We start from the raw sequence: 22,569 nt of genomic DNA on the forward strand, positions 1-22,569 counted from the left end.
ATCTAAATCACATGTTATTTGAAAGGTGAATATGTTGCCAAACAAGAAATGAAAAGAAAAAGAAGAAAATGAGAGAAGGAAGATGGGAAGGAAGGAAAGTATGAAAGGAAAGAGGAAAAGGGAGAAAGAAAAACACTGAAATAAAAACAAAGAAAAGAGAGGGGGAATGTAAAGCAAAGGAGCAGATCATGTACCTCTAAATAAAACACATGGTCTATGCATTTTTCCATTGGACTATCTATAGAAATAGTATTCCCCTACTATTTTGTTGGTTTTGGATGTACCATAGCACGTCATTCTTCTATTGATGCAACAAACTAATAAACTGACCAACAAGACCTCAACTGCAGTTAAGATTTACACTTACAAGTGCTTTCTTTGATCAGGGTGACCAGCTGTCCTGGTTTGCCTGGGAATGAGGTGATTTCCCAATGTGGGACTTTCAGTTTTAAAACAGGGATATGTTAGATAAACCAGGAAGGTTTGCATGGGACTGAAGAATTTTCCAGGGTGTGAGACTTATAGATTGTTAACACCAAGAAAATCCTGGGCAAACTGAGAAAAGTTGTTCACTTTGTCTTATGTCCTTTGACTATAGTGTAGGAAACTGTTCAGCTAATTTTAGCACATCTTCTGTGTGCCAGGATCTGTAATAAGTGTTGCACATACTGTAGTGGACAATTTTTTCCCTTCCTGTCTAATACTCCAGTATTCTTTGGGTACTGCTTCACTATCTTTTGTGGCTCTAATCAGGCTCTCATGTATAGTGCCCTTTGCTCCTGCCATCACCCTGGAGGTGAGAAAATCAACCAAGCTGGACCAAGTCTAGTAGTTGGCACCTGACACAATGGAAACAGTGATTAGTTAAGGGCCGAACATGTAACACAAGAAAAACAGCCTTTGGGAGAGAGCAGTCCCTTTTGCTTCTGGTGAAGACTATCATTGGTCATCCTGTCCACCATACATGACAAAGTCAACAGACACAGAAAGAGGTACAGCAGCAGAGAGAGAGAGAGAGAGTGAGGATACAGTGCATTATCTGAGCCCCTGGATCCTGCCATGCACGAAGGTGGCACCATTCCTAGATTGCCCAATTACATGAGTTAGTGCATTCTCTCCCCTTTTAAAAACATTCTAGCTTTATCAATATATAACTGACAAATAAAATGGAAAGATATTTGAAGTGTACATTTTGGTGATTTGATATATATTCCCTTTTTCTAAAGCTACTTTGAGTCGGGTGCCTATCACGTGCAACAGTAGAGTTGTGACTCATAGGCATTCATGGACTTATTCTTCTAAGCTGGACTCAGTCCTGTGAAACAGGTACAGGCTGAACCATATGAAATCACCAATGTTTGACTTCTCTTGACTTCAAATATGGCAATTTTACTTGGTTCAACTTAAGTATTATTTCCATTTTACAGGTGAGGAAAAAACTCAGTGGTGATAAGTAGTATGCCTAGTGTTGCACATTTATTAGATAGCAGACCTGGAATCAAATCCAGGTCTGTTTGATTCTTAAGTACACAAATATATTTCCAGTTGTTTATGCTGTCTGACAAAAAGAAATCTCTTGAGAGCTACCTTTTGCTATCTAACAAATGCCTTGAAAAGACACTAGGTTATGAATCATACCCTATGTATGAAGTTGTATATGGTGCCAAACACCTTCTTATTGCTTCCAAAATTCCAGTTTCACTGGATGTTTTATGAAGAGAGGTCTGATACGTAAGTGTGTCAGGCAAGATGGAAACCCCATTCAACACTGGTGTGAATTTACATTTTAGTAGGGATAAACCTCCAGGCGATCACATATCAGATTTCCAAATTTACTCCAGCTTTGGTTTTCACTGACAATCAAGAGATTCAATTTTTGACAAAGGAGAGGTTCTTTACCCATTCTGCTCTCTGTACTGGGCTTGTTTAATTGTTTCCCATAACTCAAACTTAATGCATTTATAATGCAGTTGTGTCAGTGAGATAAGCATTCTGGGTATTTTCTTTTATCATCGGCATCCCGTGCACTTGCCCACTGATGCAACAGAATGATGCTTGCTCGGAAAACATTTCCTTCCATGGTGGTGCTCTACATGCTCTAAAAACCTCAGAGTAGGATTTAGAGAAGTTCCTGCATCATTTTTTTAGCATTTTTTTATATGTGAGGCTATTATAATTCAGGATTGTCTATTAATTTTAACAAATGGTAGAGAAAAGAGTCTTGTTACAGCATGGATGTTATTCTATAGTAAATATCTTTGGCATTATCTGCTGAGCATCTCTTTTGCATGAATTTCCCTCCCTCACTAACTGGTGGCAGGCTATAGTCATCAGCTATTGCAGCTATAATGCTGCAGCATGATAAAAAATCTCTAAAACAAGCATTTATTTTCTCTCATCATGGTAGGTCTGAAACTTGTCCAAGATCACACACCTGGTAAATGATGAAGCTGAGATTCATTTGTTCAATGGATATCATTGAGCTCCTACTAAGTGCCAAGCAAAAGAAGATGCTGATAAAAACCAAACCAAAGGCTACTTATGTCTTAGCTGATGACATTGCAAGTGAAAACAATATCATTACAGCTCTGGAGAGAAAATCAAAAATAGAGAATATATCATGCAGGAAAAATTTGACATGATCTAACAAAGTCAGCAGTGCTGTGTTTGCCAGAGGTTGGGGATATGGACACACTGGCCAGACCGGTAGCTATAGTTAGATCATAACAAGATCAATTAGACAATGCAGATATAAAGGCACTCCAAGGGGAAGCTGGTACTGCATTTCTAATTTCCTTTGCAAGAGAAGACAAAGAAAAGGGAAATATTTAAAACCATTTTTGAGTGTCTATTCTGTGCCAGGAATTGTCACATGAGAAAAATCCACATGGAGATCTTCTGAGAAAAATGCATTTCACATTTCACATCTCTCTGGATATCATTTTCTTTAGTTCTAATGCAAAGATAGTGTTCTTTCTTTTTTAGCATTGTTCTAGTTTGTGTCTAGCACATTGCAGGACCCCAGTGAATGGTAGTCTTTTTGGCAGACTCTGTTAGTTGCTTCTCAATGCCGATTTTGATATTCTTTCTTACTAACAGAGGTTTCATCTGTTTGGGGGCAGCAATGGCACCTGGTAAATACCCATCTTCCCAGACTCCCTGTGGTCACTGAAGGTCATGTGACCCACCCGGTAGGGACAATAATATGTAAACAGAGGTTGATGGAAGATGTTGCTGGGAAACTTCCAAAATGGGAAAGACAGCTGGTGTCACCTGTTCAGATTTTGTTCTTTGTATTTTGCCTTCATGCAGAAGACAGTTATGACACTGATGTAGACTCGACATCTTGTGATCCTGCTAAAGAGTCATATACCAAGATGGAAAAGCAGAAAGGTAGAAGGAACCTGGGTCTCTGATGACCTTGTGGAGCCATTGTGCCAACCCTTAACTGCAAACCTCTAAACTCACTTCTTTTTAGGTGAGAACCACAAGCCCCTATTTAGCCAGGACACTGAAGTTGAGTTTCTGTTATAATACATGAAGTCAGACATTCTTGACTGGCACAGCTCTACTTCACCTTCCCACCCTGTTCTCAATATGGACTATTTTCAGATTTGTGTATAATACTTCATGGTTGCAAAAGATTTGGCCTCTTTTTTGAACAAACTTTCTGGAATAGTTCATTTTTCTTTCTAAATGAGGCATTATTTGGCTGCAGTATAACAAAATGCTGCTTGAAAGAAAACACCAATTAAACATGTCTTTTTTTTTTAAACCAGTCATCCAATACACAATCATGATAGCCTACAGAAACAGCTCCAAGCTGGCTGAATGACTGTGCTGAGCTTGATTTTGCCAACCATGGCAACATAAGAGAAAACAAAAATCAGAGCTTAAAATAAAAAAGGACATCCAATGGAAAGTGATGCAAGCAAGGAGTTCATAAGCCTTCTTTTAAGGCTTGCATTCTTTAATCTTAGAACTTCAGCAGTGAAATTTGCTAGAAGAAAAGCAAAGAATTTCAGGGCAGAGAATCCAGCTTCAAATCCCCACTGAATCACTTACCAGTTGCAGGATTTGGGGCAAGTCTTTTCATTGGTCTAGGCTTTAGTTTTCCATACTGCAAAATTATGAGGATAACGATAACAACAACAACAACATCAGTACCTACTTAAAGAGTTGATATCACAGTAAGGTGATGTATGTGAAAGGGATCTGTACGTACTAAAATATTACACAAGCTTTCATTGTTATTGAGAGGTGAAAATACACGTCATGTATGAAATAGCACTCTTTGTCTAGTTGCTTTCTAGCACGGATGCATGGTCTAGAGGTGTGAAACTGAGATGCTAAAGGATATGTGGACTATAAATTCTCTGTTAAAGATGATCACTGAAGGTCTTGCATGGTTATAATTAAATGTTTCTGCAAACGTAGGCATCAGACATTAATGGTGGTGGGGAAAAAAGGAAGAAAATGATAATTTTTTTGAGCACTTACGGTACTTTGGTGTCTTACATATATGATCTCCTATAATTAATTGGAGGTGTGAAACTGCATCCACAAATCCTCCAAGGACAGAGCTTTTACATTTTTGTAAGTGGAGTTATCCTCGATGCAAAGTTGGTGGGATGGCATGGCTAAGGCAGAAGGTTGAGGAACGATGACTCGGATAGCTAAGTCTGGGTCTGGACCAGGCTGAGGGGAAAGGTCTGGGATCTGAAGTTAGATTATTAATCACTCACGGAAGGATGAGAGCCTCCTTAACCTTGGATTAAGCCCTTTTATCTGGAGGAGAAGAAGGGAAAATAATTTCTAACCATTAAGATGGGCTCCATCAGCTCTCCATACTTACACCTCTTAGGTAATAATGAGTGCAAACATTTTGCTGTGTGGCTGGCACTGTACTGAATACTTTAAATTATTAAGTTACTTATCTCCATAACAACCCTGTGAGGTAGGTACTATGATTATCCCTCTCTATTCCTCTATTTTCCAAATGAGAAAACTGAGGAATAGAAAGTTTAAGTGACTTGCCCCAAATCACCCAGTTGGATTGGAATTGAGGTAGCCTGGCTCCAGGGCCCTGCATTTCATGACGATGTTATTTTACCTCTTAAGGGGAGAAATAAAGCAGAACATATGTCAGACAGCTGGGCTGTGAATCTTGAGGACTCATTTCCTTAAGAAAGTCCAAAGAGTTCATGTGTTTTCTTGGTGAAATAAAGGCTGAAGAATTGCCCAGAGATCCTTTTGGCTTTTCAGTGAATTAAAATGTAACCCTCTACTCATATACAGTGAAGTTTCTCCTTATTCTAATGTGAGATTTAGGAATTTGGGAAGACATCTGGAATTTATTTATGCCATGTGGGTTTTGAAATTCAATATTAACTTCTTATAATGAAAGAGAAGAAGTCAGAGTGGGCCAGATTAGCGAAATCTGACACACAGGACATAGATTGGCGAACTTGGCTTTACTCTTTGGCTAAAATATTGCTCCAAATACCCGGGACCATTCCTCTCCAAAAGAAAAAACACATTTTTGAAATCATTTTGGCCTTCTGTATATATGTCAATGGAACAGGCTGTATTTCAGGGGTTTCTTTCTCTTCCAGATAACTTTGTAAATGCTCAAGTGACTCACTTGCCCATGCTAAGATTAAATATGGCACCAAGATAAATTAGAAAAGTATCAGGTTGACTGTGTCAGTTTTTCATTCTGATCCTGGGGAGGCAGCATGGGTTTCGGAGTCAGGCAGCCAAGACTGGTTTTGCCAGTTGTGTAATTTCTGGATAATCTCCCCAAACCAGTTTCTAAACCTAGAGGATATCTCAAGCAGAAGGTGTGAGGTGGAAAGCAAGGATAAAAACGGGGGTTATTTCAGATGGTTCATTATGACCAAAGTGGAAATTACTTGTGAGGCCAGTTAGGTGATGGAACCTAAGAGGTAAGATCATAAGAAGTCTTGTGTCCCAAGACAGCTGTTTGGACTCTTTCCTGAAAACAATAGGGAACTACCAAAGGGTTGTTTTAATTGTAATCTTTTAAAACACTGAACAGGATTGCGTTTTTTAAATTATGAAGGTAATAGCTTATTGTAGAAAAAAATAGATAAAGAAGAAGGGAAACACTTTGAACTAAACTTCGAGAGTTTTGTTAACCTCTTGGGAATGTTTTCCTTTCTTATAGATGGATGTGTTAATAAAATGTAATTAGATTGTAACCACTCTTTTATAATTTTCTTTTCTATTACAATTTTATAAATACCTATGTAAGTCAATGTAGATTTGTTCACATTGTCATTTTAATAGCTGTATTGATGTGCCATGATTTCTTTAATATTGTTCTATTCTTGGGTGTTTCCACATGTTGGGATAATAAAAATCCCTGTAATGAACATCTAAACTAAATTTTATTTGTTTATTTTTTTGTGTGGGTTTTTAATTTTGGCCGTGCCACGCGGCTTGCGGGATCTTACTTCCCCAACCAGGAATTGAACCTGAGTCGTTGGCAATGAAAGCATAGAGTCCTAACCATTGGACTGCCAGGGAATTCCCTGTAACTAAATTATAGCACATGTTCATAATAATTTCCTTAGTATAAACTTTAAGACATGGAAGGATGTGCTTATTTTAAAGAGTGTCACATATATTGCCAAGGTACTCCTCAGTAAAATTTTTTATTGATACCTTAACCAGCAGAATTTGAGGCTACTCATTTCATTCTAGAGCCTAAGCAGGACATGGCAGTTAATTTCTGATAGATTAGAAACAATGTTCCAAGAAAGCAACAAAGATGGTGAAATTAGAGTAATTATGAGGAATGGGGATTTCGAATGTGGAAAATTGCCAACTTGAAAGAGGGAACCGGTAGCATCTTCAGACATTTGAGAGACCACTGTGTGGAAGGAGGCTTGACCCTGTTCTGGGTAATTCTCAAGGACAGATCTACGATCAATTAGTAGAAGTCCCAGGAAGAGAGTCTGCCTTAATAGGAGGAAGTTTTTTTTTATAAATTTCTTGCTAAAATATGCAAATAGCTGATGTAGTATCTTGGTAAGATGTCCCAGGGATAATTCCAGTTGTTGTCTGTGTCCTTTCAAGGAAAAAAAAAACAATTCTACAATGCAACATTTTATCTTTTTCAACATCCATGATGTCCTCTGTGCTAGTTAATACTTACACATTTTAAAAATAAATTGAGTTGATAGAAACTGACCAGAGTCCTACCAGGCTGAGTTTAAATGCAAATGTTAAGTGTGTGAATAAATTTTAGATACAGTCAATACTCATTATTTGTGAATTCTGTTTCTGCAAATTTGCCTACTTGCTGAAATTTATTTGCAAACCCCAAATCAATACTCATAGTGCTTTCCTGGTCATTTGCGGATATGCACAGAACTGCAAAAATATGAGTCACCTGACATGCATGTTCCCAGCTGAGGTCCACCAAGGCTATGGTTTACTTTCTTCTTTCAGCTTTCGTACTATAAACAAGTATCCTTTTCACAGTCTATGTACTGTCATGTTTTTTGCACTTTTTGGTTTTTGTTGGTGATTTTGCTGTTTAAATTGGCCCCCAAGCGGAGAAGTGCTGTCTAGTGTTCCTAAGTGCACAAGAAGGCTGTGATGTGCTTTATGGAGAAAATATGTGTGTTAGATAAGCATCATTCAGCCATGAGTTACATTTCTGTTGCCTGCATTCAATGCTAATGAATCAACAATATGTATTAAAGTGTCTTTAAACAGAAACACATGTAACACAGGGTATGTGTAGGTCAATTGCTGAAAATGCTGTGACCAGAAACTTCCAGGAACCTAACTTTGTATTTCCCCTAGGAGAAATGAATTTGCTAATTCAGCCTTTGGAATGACCTTAAATAGGACATAGCTACTGTGAACAGCAAGAATTGACTATATGTGTTCTTAAAACACTGATGGAGTCCTTTTGCTCACAGAACCCAACTCTCAAATGCCTAGTCACCCACCCCAATCCCAAAGCCCTGATTATTCAGAGGATAGCTGGCTGTCCAAGTAGAGTGCTTGAAGCTTTTCAGTGAGCCAGACCATGATATTACACCTGCCAGACCTTGATGGAGGAGGCCAAACCCAGCCAAGTCAGGGGTCTGGGACAGCCCAAGTCTAGTGACATTGTCTTTTTCTGTGATGAGTTATTTAAATATAGTCTGTCCTCTAATAGTTAGGGCCTGTGTTTTCCTCCTATTTAATCTCCCTTAACATAGAGCACAGTTTCAAGTGACATGAAAATCTGGATGGGGAGTAGCAGTGAACCTTAACGAGCCTTAAAAATAACTGTTGTGAAAAGACCAAAACTCTAATTTGAAAAGTTACATGTACCCCAATGTTCATTGCAGCACTATTTACAATAGCCAAGACATGAGAGCAACCTAAGTGTCCATCAACAGATGCATGGATAAGGAAGATGTGGTATGTATATATATATATATATATATACCACAGCCATAAAAAAGAATGAAATAATGCCATTTGCAGCAACATGGATGGAACTAGAGATTATCATACTAAGTGAGGTAAGTCCGACAGAGAAAGACAAACATCTTATGATATAACTTATATGTGGAATCTAAAAAACTGATACAAATGAACTTATTTACAAAACAGAAACAGACTCACAGACACAGAAAACAACTTTATGGTTACCAGAGAGGAAAGGGGGCATGTCTCCTTCCTGACTGTCCTCTGTGGTTTGTCTGTGAGAACTGCTGATAGCAATATGTCTTCAGGAAATGCCAAAATTGGGCGCCGTGCTCCCCGTTTAAAGCAACTGCTGTAATGCCAGATGGTCAGTTCAAAGATATCAGCCTATCTGACTACAAAGGAAAATATGTTGTGTTCTTCCTTTACCCTCTTGACTCCACCTTTGTGTGCCCCATGGAGATCATTGCTTTCAGTGATAGGTCAGAAGAATTTAAGAAACTCAACTGCCAAGTGATTGGTGCTTCTGTAGATTCTTACTTCTGTCACCTGGCATGGATCAACACACCCAAGAAACAAGGAGGACTGGGACCCATGAACATTCCCTTGATATCAGACCCCAAGCACATCATTGCTCAGGACTATGGGGTCTTAAAGGCCAATGAAGGCATCTCATTCATGCCTTTTTATTATTGATGATAAGAGGTATCCTTTGACAGATTACCATAAATGACCTTCCTGTTGGCAGTTCTATGGATGGGACACTGAGACTAATTCAGGCCTTCTAGTTTACTGACAAACATGGGGAAGTATGCCCAGCTGGCTGCAAGCCTGGCAGTGATACCATCAAGCCTGATGTCCAGAAGAGCAAAGAATATTTCTCTAAGCAGAAGTGAGCACTGGGCCATTTTAGGGCCAGGCTGCAGTAGATGGCCATGAGAACAAAACTATTGTCTTTTGTACTGTTGTCATGCTTAAAACACAGACCTTACACTCGGCCCAGATGTGGTGTGGGACAGGACAGGCCTTTCCTGCAGGGGCTGGGGAGGCCAGCCTTTCTTCCTCTGGAGGGAATGGCCTGAGCTGTATTATGGGGCAGGCAAACTGATGTGTATAGTTGTAGGGTATCACTTTTGGTCTTTTGTAGTTTTATTAAACTTGAGCTGAGACCTTGTTGATTCTTCATTTTAGGGGGGCATTAGCCTTTGAGTGTAAGAGGAATTTACTCTTTGCTTTCCCTCTTTAGGGGAAAATGAGGTGTGAGAGCTGCCTCAGAATCAGGAAATTATATTGAGGGGAAATGCAAGTAGATACAGGGAATGGACCTGAAGCAAGGTGTTTCATTTCACCATATCTGGAGAAGAGCAAGACCTACTATAGTATTGGCCAAGGCACTGCAATTTATGCATAGGCTGGGTTGCAGGTTAAGAGCCCAATGAGATTACTGACATTTACTTTTATACTACTGGGAGGGCTGTATGAAAACCTGAAGCTTGACCTCTTCCGATAAATGCCTGGTACTCGTTCTGTAAAAGATCGGCGATACAGGCTTCAGTAGCTTTGGAACTGAAAGCAGGAGGGGGAGACAAACACAAGCGCTGGTGTTCATAGGGTAGGGCTTTCTGTGTCAAAAGCACAGTGCTGAGCACCTCGTGGCTTCCCTGGGTTTCTATCCTTGATTTAAGGGTAGTTCTTTCTTGTCCTCATATCATTGTCCTGAGGGAGGGCTGTCAGTGGGGCAAAGGTGGATTCCTCCTGGGTTCTTGAGGCTAGGGCAGATTCAGGACTGAGAATCCTTCTGTGTATCATGTGGTGCCCTTCTAGACACCTTCCAGACATGGCTACCCCAGCCTACCTACCCCTCCAGTATTCAGACAAGCAAGAACTATGAGCGGCAGTGTAGGATTCCCGGGGCCTTCAATAATAGCTTATTATATGCCAGACACTATTTCGTATTTATTCAGTCTCCATAATAACCCTCTGAGGCAGGTACTGTTATTTAGGGGATAGTTGCTTCTTAAGCCCTGTAACAAGTAATAGCATCTTGAAGCACTGCAGAGAAATGGTAACAGGTAATAATCCCATATTCCAAGGCAGGTGGCAAGTCTGGATCTGCTTTGGTCTTTTGACCAAACTTCTTTGAACCTTGTTATCTTCATTTAAGATCTCTACTATAATTCTTTATCAAAAATGATCATCTTGTACCCAATAAAATCTTGTCTAGCCGAAAAAAAAAATAAAGAGGAAAGTGTGGGATGGATAACTAGGAGTTTGGGATTAACATATACACACTACTATATATAAAATAGATAAACAAGAAGAACCTACTGTATAGCACAGGGAACTATATTCAATATCTTGTGATAACCTATGTTGGAAAAGAATCTGAAAAAAATATATATGTATAACTGCTATACACCAGAAACTAACACAACATTGTAAATCAGCTATACTTCAGTTAATAAAAATAACTGTTGACACTTACTGAGCATTAAGAAGACTGAAAAATGTATGAAGGACTTTGGTGAAAGCTGTTGTGCCAATCTCCCACCCAGCAGATTTCTCTGCAGACCAGTAACTAAAGGGTTAATATCTGGCAGAGCACGGGGCTTCCATCCCCCAGCTCCAACCTCCAGATTGCTGAGCTCCCGGCACCTGATCTCAGTTAATCTCCAGCACTGCTCTCTACATTGCCCTTCTTATCCACATTTCTTTGATGAGAAAAATAAGCTTCAGAGAAGGTGTGAGACGTGTCTAACACACACAGCTAGAAAGTGGCAGAACTGGGGTTTGAGTGTAACAGTTTTCAAGCAGCCAGTCCATGTCTGCAAACTGACAGCTGAATTTGATCCACTGCTTTGTTTGGGGTTTTATAGGTGATCTGAATTAGTTGCTATTATTTAAACATTGGGAAGTAAATTGAGGGTGTCCGAGAAACTGGTACCAGAGCATGGAAGCTCTGGTTTTCAGGTCTTCACTCAGCCCATTGCATTCATTTCCATTTCCTGCCTGGCTCTGGAGGCATTGATTTATGATCATGCTGACCTCTGTAGTCAGCCCCTTACTTTGAATATAATGCTGTAATGTATATTATTTCATCTCATCCTCATGCTTTTATGACTATTCTGCAGCTGAAGGAATTTGCCCAAGATCAGATGTCTAAGTGAGCTGAGATGCAATCTTATTTCTCCAGCCTCTTCTCCTACACCGTCTTCTTGAATTATGCACAGACCCACTACCCACGAAAAGCAAGGTCTGGTTAGGATGTTCCTAATGCAATGGACTCTGGAGGTTGCTCTGATAAAAGCGAGGATCCAGCGGTGCAGAGCAGGGGTGGGGTGAGGCAACAATGTCTCCATGGAAAATTGTTCTTTAAGTGTGAAGTTTAAGTGAGCCCTTCATGTTCTGCCATTCCTGCTTTGAGGCCGTAGTTTAAATTTGTATTCTAGGGCACTGGAAACAATTCTCTAAGAGTCAAGCACATTTTTTTCCCCAAGCAGCTTGCTTCTCATCACCATCTCCTTGCTTCCTGAGGTCAACATCCTGGTAGTGGGGGCCCCCTTCTTTAGTAGGTGTTCTCTGCTGGAAGAGTTCCTGGAATTCGCTCACTGTCAGGATGACATTTCCACATCAAAGGCCACAGGAATTAGGCCATTCCATGGGAGCCCATTGGACAGAGCACAAACAACCTAAAGATGCCTGTCTCATCCAAACAGCACACAGCACAGCCAAAATGGCATGCACAGCCTCCCGACAGCCATGGCCTTGTGTCATGGAATTCTTCTGAGGAAAGTCCCCCAGCTGGTCTCCCCACTTCCAGTCCCTCTTCCAAACCATGGCCAGCTTAATCCTTCTAAAACTCTGTTTCCTTCTTGTCTCCCTCACTCAAAAGGCTTTGATGCGTTCCCAGTTCCTTGAAAATAAAGTCAAAATTACCTCTCTTGTATTCTGTGTCCTTCATGGCTTGAAACTTCTCCAACCCTTATCTAGCTTTCATCTCACTGCTTTCCTTCCGGAACATTCTTCTCTGATCAAACAGGGATACTTGGCCTTCACCAAGGACTCCATCTGTATATCTTTTTTTCTGTTCTCCACTGGGTGTGTGGGTCTGTATCCTTTCAAGACCCAGTCCAACTTCTCTCTTTTGATGTTTAAGACTTCTTATTCTCATTTTCCCTAGTTGGAAAGTGCATTGTGATGAGGATTAAGTTCACTTAACTAGCCGACAACAAAAACTGCTGTGGAGGAAGAGGAGATGGTGGTGCTTCTTCATGGAGATCCACAAATATTGGGATGTCCCTTGACTGAAGCTTTAGACTCACACAAAACATTGGCTTCCAGTTTCCAAGTGTTGAAATGAATACAAGGCTTATCAACTCAGTATATAATATATTTCTTTTTTGTTACCTTCTAAGTTTCATTCATTCACTGATTCAAACACAGTTTGGATAAATAGTAGTCTCAATCTATGCTTCAACTCATATCTTATCCATACACTTGCCACATTTTCTACTTCTTTTTCTTTCTTGGTAAATGGGACTAATACCATTCTGAAGGGGTAACTGGGAGGACTGAATGAGATAATGTTCATCCATTATGGTGTCTGGCATGTGTAAGGCACATGCCAGACACAAAATTGGCACTTAGCAAATGCCCCAGCTTTCCTTCTGATGAATCTTGTAATCAATCTGGGACATTACAGACAGGAATCTTGTCCAAATTACCACATGTTCCCTGGACTGATTTTGGTCTGAGATACAAGCTCTACCTGAAGTGTTTGTATTTCATAGGTGTATTGCATGGCTTCTCTTGAATTTTTATTAGACTAATTTTTGAAGAAAATCTGAAAATAAGAACCAAAAGAAAATGTTCAGCCTATTCTTCCTTTTATGGGCACGTTGGCAATTTTTCTGTTCAAACTAAACAGCCTCTGTTATGTTCTTACCCAACTTGATTCTCAAAGAGTCTAAAACTTGTTCTGGAATGAACTTGCTGGCCAGTTTCTTTTAAAATATAATATTAAAATATGTTTTAAAAAGGCAACACAAAATATCTCTGGCTCTTTCATGTGGACATTGCATCAGCAATTTCCAGGCCTTTTGATTGGAAGGAAAAATAATGTTTTGCTCACTCCCCCATCTGAGTATAAGGGATAACTGATAATAATATCTACAGGTGGCAGCCCAAATGGAAATCATCTCTTTGACACAGATGATGCAGCTATTTGGAACTCATACTTTTTTATTAAATTTCATTCTCCTCTAAGCTAATATCCCAGAAATCAAACAGCCCTCTGGACCCTATATACCTGGACGTACTAGGAGGAAAATATTGCTTGCAAATGGATACTGATCAGTTTTCAGGGGTAATCAAGGGACGTGGAGATTCAGTTTGAGCAAGAGAAGATGGCCAAATGAGCTGGCACAAGTTGGATGATTTGGCAGGCAGAAGTCAGCAAGGATGATAAGTCCAGGGAAGGTGGAAGGCATGGGCAGATGGCAGAGAGGAACGATGTTGAGAATGACCATTGCTGTCCAAACCCCGCTGCACTTGCGCATGGAGCGTTTTCAGGTTACTGTCTGCTGTGGGCAACCTCAATTCTGGCTGCCCCTCCGCTATCTTCCTGCGCATCTGTGTCAATGATGAGAGGCCTCATGCCCACCTCTCTCTGAAATGCTTTGTACCTTGCTCAAGCCCTTCTGCAGCCTCTGATATATTTTCACTTTTTCATTCATTTCATCCAGAGGTCCTGGAGCCAGGACACCACCTTTCACGGCATAGTTTTTGTCATTTTGCAGATTTCGAAGGAAGCACGCAACTCTCCAAGGATTGAATTTGTGCTTTATCTGGAGGCACGGGAGCAGGGTAAAAAGACTGTGGGCTTTGGGGTCATAGAGACTCAAGTTCGAATCTTGGTTTTGTCACTTATTGACTCTGGACAAACCACGGGGCCTCTCTGAATCTAATTTCCTCATCTGAAAAGTTTCCTCATCTGTAAAATGGGAGGCAGCCACTTTACAGGATTTTGTGAGGATTAAGAGCGGCCATCAAGTGATACATTTGACACACAGCAGAAAATGGAACAAATGGCAGTTAAAATGAAAGGAGTGGTTAGACATAAAGCAGACGGCATAATTGGTCAAGAGCCTGTGATGTATCTGAAATCATCAAGATGAAATTTATTTGATCAGTGCAAACAGTTTTTCACTATTTCCCCAAATTTAATTTGGAAGTGTACAAGATGTGGTAGACTCAGCTTTGGTTCAAATATGCTTAGGTCTCCCATATTCTAGAAATAACTTGTTTTGCTTTTGCTAACTCCTCATGCTGTCTTCCTCACTCTTCCCTTCTGGGGTCCACCATATTTGCTGAAGGATTAAGCTACGCCTGCTGTAGACTCTTCCTAGCCACTCACTCCTTCCTTTCAAGCCTGATTTCTGTTCCCACAGCTCTCCTGAAAAGTATCTCTAGAGTTTAGAACATTATCAATGTGCTCACACCAGTGTGTACACATCCAGCCTCAACTCTGCAGCTTTCCACACTATTGGCTAGTAACTTTCTCTAAAACAGCAGTTCTCAACCTTGGCTGTATATTAGAATCACCTGGGGGGCTTTAAAAATTATTTACGCCTGGATCCCAGCATCAGGGATTCTGATGTAATGGTCTGGGGTGCAAACTGGGCTTTAGGTTTTTTCAAAGCTCCCTTGTTGATGATTAAGGTGCAGCTAGGGTTGAGAACCAAAGCTAAGACTCTCTTTCTCTTTTATTTATATAATATTGTAAAGCTCTGTTTCACATCTTCTGAATTTCTTTTGGGGTCTTCCTCAAATCCTGTTCTTAGAGTGTGTTTTTCTGTAATAAAGGAGGCAAGTGTTGCAGTTAAGGCAATTTATAGTTAGAGTTTTTGCTATAGTGTTGCTAAAGGAAATCTGCCACTTGTGGTTAACCAGAAAGCTTACTGAATGCAGGTTCAAGGTACGGCTGGATATGATGGGAAAAGAATGAGGAAAGGAAGGAAGGAAAGGAAATCTTATGCTTTATGATCCAAACAATAACTCTGTGTATCTAATGCTTTCTCCTCTATTGCATTTCAACAGAAGTACCAGGAATATTAATCTTAGCTATGACTGATTGAGCACCATGGTATATCCTCATAACAACCTCAATGAGATGGATATTATTATCCTCATTTTTTTACATCAAAGAAATGGAGGTGGGCAGAGTTAGTTCCCCAAGGACACAAGCCTAGAAAAATGACAAAACTGTGATTTTTAACTCGGGTCAAATCCTCTCTGTATTAGAATCCTAAGTAATTGATGCCAAATCTTGGAGAATTGCTTCCAAAGTCCTACTTGAAGGAGATATTCAAATACCTGAAATCATACTCGCATCTCCCATTAGTTTTCCCATCTCCAGGGGAGGACCTTGCAATCCTTGTTTGTGTGCTTTGGTTTTAATACTTCTCATCCTCTGGTCACACAAGCTACCTCTACTTTAGCTTGACAATGGACCTATTGGCATGTGGTGTCCAGAGTCTAGTGTAACAGTGATAGCCTTAGGCATATTTTGGGATAATGGCTGAGTCAGTAACAATACAGAAAATCTGTGATGATGGTTACATTTCTATGTTCAGGAGAAAGTGTTGAAAATAAAGGACTAGGTTTTCATGGAGAGGGAGTAGTCTGAGATGGAGATACAGGTTTCTCTTCAGGCTTCAGAGGGAAGGTGACAGTGACAGAAAAGAGGAAATAGTACAATGTAAGGGAAGATGAGGAAACTGAGTATCTGTAGGGGAAAGTAGAAAAAGATTCAGAGAAACATTTCCTTCCTCCTTCCTTCTCCCCTCCCTTCCTCCCTTCCTTCTTCCCTTTATCTGATATTTTTCTCCCATGAACTTCACAGCTGTTGCTTGAACCCACATTCAGTAAACTTTTTTCCATACATAACTACTCTCCATATTTGATAAAAATCTCAAACCATTATTTTTTATTCCCACAAATATAATACATACAATTTTTTTTCTGAAATACTAAGGTCAGCAAATTAAGTATCTTGAGACTAATATAAACACATACAACTGCTGTTCTACTGACTTCCAGGAACAAAACAAAAACAAAAACTTTCTTATCAAGATGCTCTGGGTTTCCTTTTATTTGTGTTAGGGATTTGGAATTATAATCATCTGCCAGTAATAATTTATACATTCTAGTTGATTGTCTACAAATATAATATTGCTGGCTCTGCTTTGTGAGTTCTGGATTTGACACGACACTGACAATACTGTGGATTTCCTTTAGCAACCTCCTAGCAATGCCTTCAACTACAAATTGCCTTCATTATAAGATTTGCATTCTTTACTACATAAAACAATATTCTAAATAGGATTTGAGTGAGCTTTTAACACAATACAGCACTGGAAAGCCAGTGAGAGATTAACGAACTGTTGAAAAGAAAGCCGAGATATAGAGAAAACAGTTGCCTGGGTCAGGGCAAGAGGAAAGGAATTCATTTCTTCTCCTCCAGTACTTTACCCCAGCACACCAGAGAATACATGGGTCACTTTAAATCTGAAAGGACTCTGCATTTGGTTGCCAGGACGTGAAATTTCACGCTCAATCACAGTAACAAAATTGGGTCTTGTGGTTCACATATTTTGCTTCCCTTTTGCCTCGGGGCTTTGACTTTTTAACTTCCACTTAAACTGCTTCATTTTGCACATTTCTTTTAACTTGCCTCAAATTCTGTGTAAAAGGGGCATTCTGACACTTATGAGGTTTGTACTATGTACCAGGCACTGCTTGGGGCACTCCAGTTATTGGAGTGTACATGCTACAGGGTATGAAGTGTAAAGATGAACAAACAAAAAATAGAATTTAGACTTCAGGGGTTGTTGTGGAGAAGAGGACAAGAGGAAAATGAAGAGAGGGGAGAGGACTTTGGAGAAGGTGATGGTTGGGATGAAAAGAGAAAGGCTGAGAAAGTAGAGGAAGAGAGAAATAGGAGGAGAATGCATGAAGAGGAGCTTACAGAAAGTGAGAAAAGAGAAGCTGTGTAGAATAATGAACTGAAGGACACAAAGAATAGGGTAGGAAGAGGGAAATGGCTGAATGGCATGGGCTGGATGGGAAGAAGTCTAAGGGTAAGGGTGGAAAAGAGAAAAAGACAGGAGAGGCTGATTATCTGTAGAAGATGTTGGGTGAGAAGGACATAATTGTATCCCCACCCCCCAAATGCAGAAATCGAAGCCCCAATCCTCAATGTGATTATATTTGGAGGTAGGACCTTTAAGGAGGTAATTAAGGTTAAATGAGGTCATGAGGGTGGGGCCCTGATCCAACAGGATGTGTGTCCTTATAAGAAGAGGAAGAGATTGTGTTCCTGTCCTGCTAGAAAGAAACACAAACCCACCCATTAGCAGAGAGGCTGTCTAAAATCATAATAAGGTCACAGACACCACAAAAAACAACACCAGATGCTGCCCTGCCCACCAGAAGACAAGATCCAGCCTCATCCACCAGAGCACAGGCACCAGTCCCCTCCACCAGGAAGCCTAAACAACACACTGAATCAACCATACCCACTGGGGGAAGACACAAAAAACAATGGGAACTAAAACCTGAAGCCTGTGAAAAGGAGACCCCAAACACTATAAGTTAAGCAGAATGAGAAGACAGAGAAACACACAGCAGATGAAGGAGCAAGGTGAAAACACACCAGACAAAACAAATGAAGAGAAAACAGGCACTCTACCTGAAAAAGAATTCAGAGTAATGATAGTAAAGGTGATCCAAAATCCTGGAACTAAAAAGGAGAATATACAAGAAACGTTTAACAAGGACCTAGAAGAACTAAAGAGCAAACAAACAATGATGAACAACACAATAAAAGAAATTAAAAATTCTCTAGAAGGAACCAAGAGCAGAATAACTGAGGGAGAAGAATGGATAAATGACCTGGAAAATAAAATAGTGGAAATAACTATTGCAGAACAGAATAAAGAAAAAAGAATGAAAAGAATAGAGGACAGTTTCAGAGACTTCTGGGACAACATTAAATGCACCAACATTCGAATTATAGGGGTCCCAGAAGAAGAAGAGAAAAAGAAAGGGACTGAGAAAATATTTGAAGGATTATAGTTGAAAACTTCCCTAATATGGGAAAGGAAATACTTAATCAAGTCTAGGAAGAACAGAGAGTCCCATACAAGATAAATCCAAGGAGAAACATGCGAAGACACATATAAATCAAACTACCAAAATTAAATACAAAGAAAAAATATTAAAAGCAGCAAGGGAAAAACAACAAATAACACGCAAGGGAATCCCCATAAGGTTAAGAGCTGATCTTTCAGCAGAAACTCTGCAAGCCAGAAGGGAGTGGCAGGACATATTTAAAGTGATGAAAGGGAAAAACCTACAACCAAGATTACTCTACCCAGGAAGGATCCTATTCAGATTCAACGGAGAAATTAAAACCTTTACAGACCAAAAGACAACCCTCAGAATGGGAGAAAATATTTGCAAATGAAGCAACTGACAAGGATTAATCTCCAAAATTTATAAGCAGCACATGCAGCTTAATAACAAAAAACAAACAACCCAATCCAAAAATGGGCAGAAGACCTAAATAGACATTTCTCCAAAGAAGACATACAGACTGCCAACAAACACATGAAAGAATGCTCAACATCACTAATTATTAGAGAAATGCAAATCAAAACTACAGTGAGATATCATCTCACACCAGTCAGAATGGCCATCATCAAAAAATCTAGAAACAATAAATGTTGGAGAGGGTGTGGAGAAAAGGGAACCCTCTTACACTGTTGGTGGGAATGTGAATTGATACAGCCACTATGGAGAACAGTATGGAGGTTCCTTAAAAAACTACAAATAGAACTACCATATGACCCAGCCCAGAGATGGAAACGACCTAAGTGTCCATCATCAGATGAATGGATAAAGAAGATGTGGCACATATATACAATGGAATATTACTCAGCCATAAAAAGAAACAAAATTGAGCTATTTGTAATGAGGTGGATAGACCTAGAGGCTGTCATACCGAGTGAAGTAAGTCAGAAAGAGAGAGAAAAATACCGTATGCTAACACATATATATGGAATTTAAGAAAAAACAATGTCATGAAAAACCTAGGGGTGAAACAGGAATAAAGACTCAGACTTACTAGAGAATGGACTTGAGGCTATGGGGAGGGGGAAGGGTAAACTGTGACAAAGCGAGAGAGAGGCATGGACATATATACACTACCAAACGTAAGGTAGATAGCTAGTGGGAAGCAGCCACATAGCACAGGGAGATCAGCTCGGTGCTTTGTGACCTCCTGGAGGGGTGGGATAGGGAGAGTGGGAGGGAGGGAGATGCAAGTGGGAAGAGATATGGGAACATATGTATATATATAACTGATTCATTTTGTTGTGAAGCTGAAACTAACATACCATTGTAAAGCAATTATACTCCAATAAAGATGTTAAAATGAAAAAAAAAAAAACCTTTACAAACAAAAGCTAAGAGAATTCAGCACTACCAAACCAGCTCTACAACGAATGCTAAAGGACCTTCTCTAAATGGGAAACACAGGAGAAGAAAAGGACCTACAAAAACAAACCCATAACAATTAAGAAAATGGTAATAGGAACATACATATTGATAATTACCTTAAATGTAAATGGATGAAATGATCCAACGAAAAGACATAGACTGGCTTAATGGACACAAAAACAAGACCTGTACATATGCTGTCTACAAGAGACCCACTTCAGACCTAGGGACACATAAAGACTGAAAGTGAGGGGATGGAAAAAGATATTCATGCAAATGGAAATCAAAAGAGAACTGGAGTGCAATTCTCATATCAGACAAAATAGACTTTAAAATAAAGACTTAAAAGACAAAGAAGGACATTATCTAATGATCAAGGGATCAAACCAAGAGGAAGATATAACAATTGTAAATATTTATGCACCCAACATAGGAGCACCTCAAAACATAAGGCAAATGCTAACAACCATAAAAGAGGAAATCGACAGTAACACAATTATAGTAGGGGACTTTAACACCCCACTAACAGCAATGGACAGATCATCCAAAATGAAAATAAATAAGGAAACACAACCTTTAAATGATACATTAAACAAGGTGAACTTAATTGATATTTATAGGACATTCCATCCAAACACAACAGAATACACCTTCTTCTCAAGTGCTCATAGAACATGCTCCAGGATAGATCTTATCTTGGGTCACAAATGAAACCTTGGTAAGTTTTAGAAATTGAAATCGTATCAAGTATCTTTTCCGACCACAACGCTCTGAGACTAGATATCAATTACAGGAAAAAATACTGTAAAAAATACAAACCACATGGAGGCTAAACAATACACTACTTAATAACCAAGAGATCACTGAAGAAATCAAAGAGAAAATCAAAAAATAACTAGAAACAAATGACAACGAAAACACGATGATCCCAAACCTATGGGATGTGGCAAAAGCAGTTGTAAGAGGGAATTTTATAGCAATACAATGCTACCTCAAGAAACAAGAAACATCTCAAATAAACAACCTAACCTTACACCTAAAGCAATTTGAGAAAGAAGAACAAAAAAACCCCAAAATTAGCAGAAGGAAGGAAATCATAAAGATCAGATCAGAAATAAATGAAAAAAAAATGAAGGAAACAATAGCAAAGATCAATAAAACTAAAAGCTGGTTCTTTGAGAAGATAAGCAAACTTGATAAACCATTAGCCAGATTCATCAAGAAAAAAGGGAGTAGACTCAAATCAATAGAATGAGAAATGAATAGGAGAAGTAACAACCAACACTGCAGAACTACAAAGGATCATGAGAGATTACTACAGGCAACTGTATGCCAATAAAATGGACCACCTGGAAGAAATGGGCAAATTCTTAGAAAAGCACAACCTTCTGGGACTGAACCCGGAAGAAATAGAAAATATACACACTGATATTGAGACAGTGATTAAAAATCTTCGAACAAACAAAAGCCCAGGACCAGATGGCTTCACAGGTGAAGTCTTTCAAACATTTAGAGAAGAGCTAACACCTATCCTTCTCAAAATCTTTCAAAATATAGCAGAGGGAGGAACACTCCCAAACTCCTTCTATGAGGTCACCATCACCTTGATACCAAAACCAGACAAGGATGTCACAAAGAAAGAAAACTACAGGCCAATATCACTGATGAACATAGATGCAAAAATCCTCAACAAAATACTAGCAAAGAGAATCCAACAGCACATTAAAAGGATCATACACCATGATCAAGTGGGGTTTATCCCAGGAATGCAAGGATTCTTCAATATACGCAAATCAATCAATGTGATACACCATATTAACAAATTGAAGGAGAAAAAAACATATGATCATCTCAATAGATGCAGAAAAAGCTTTTGACAAAATTCAACACCCATTTATGATAAAAATCCTCCAGAAGGTAGGCTTAGAGGGAACTTACCTCAACGTAATAAAGGACATATATGACAAATCTGCAGCCTACATCATTCTCAATGGTGAAAAACTGAAACCATTTCCACTAAGATCAGGAACAAGACAAGGGTGCCCACTATCACCACTATTATTCAACATAGTTTTGTCAGTTTTAGCCACAGCAATCAGAGAAGAAAAAGAAATAAAAAGAATCCAAATTGGAAAAGAAGTAAAACTGTCACTGTTTGCAGATGACATGATATATACATAGAGAATCCTAAAGATGCTACTAGAAAACTACTAGAGCTAATCAATGAATTTGGTAAAGTAGCAAGATACAAAATTAATGTACAGAAATCTCTTGCATTCCTATACACAAATGATGAAATATCTGAAAGAGAAATTAAGGAAACACTCCCTTTTACCACTACAACAGAAATAATAAAATACCTAGGAATAAACCTACCTAAGGAGACAAAAGACCTGTATGCAGAAAACTATAAGACACTGATGAAAGAAATTATAGATGATACAAACAGATGGAAGGATATACCATGTTCTCGGATTGGAAGAATCAACATTGTGAAAATGACTATACTACCCAATGCAATCTACAGATTCAATTCAATCCCTATTAAGC

General features: G+C 39.3%; 1 protein-coding gene and 1 pseudogene across 2 annotated transcripts in view; one reads left to right on the forward strand and one right to left on the reverse strand.

Moving 5' to 3' along the window:
• C1QTNF7 (C1q and TNF related 7) overlaps positions 1-22,569 on the reverse strand; it is a 138,512-nt gene that overhangs the window by 103,547 nt on the left and 12,396 nt on the right. The gene's annotated exons all lie outside the window — the stretch shown is intronic.
• Positions 8,756-9,399, forward strand: LOC309821744 (peroxiredoxin-1-like; annotated as a pseudogene). The gene has a single exon. The product of its transcript is annotated as a peroxiredoxin-1-like (transcript).

This window comes from Grampus griseus (assembly GCF_964374135.1).
Source record: "Grampus griseus genome assembly, chromosome: 4".
In the NCBI taxonomy this organism is placed as follows: domain Eukaryota; kingdom Metazoa; phylum Chordata; class Mammalia; order Artiodactyla; family Delphinidae; genus Grampus; species Grampus griseus.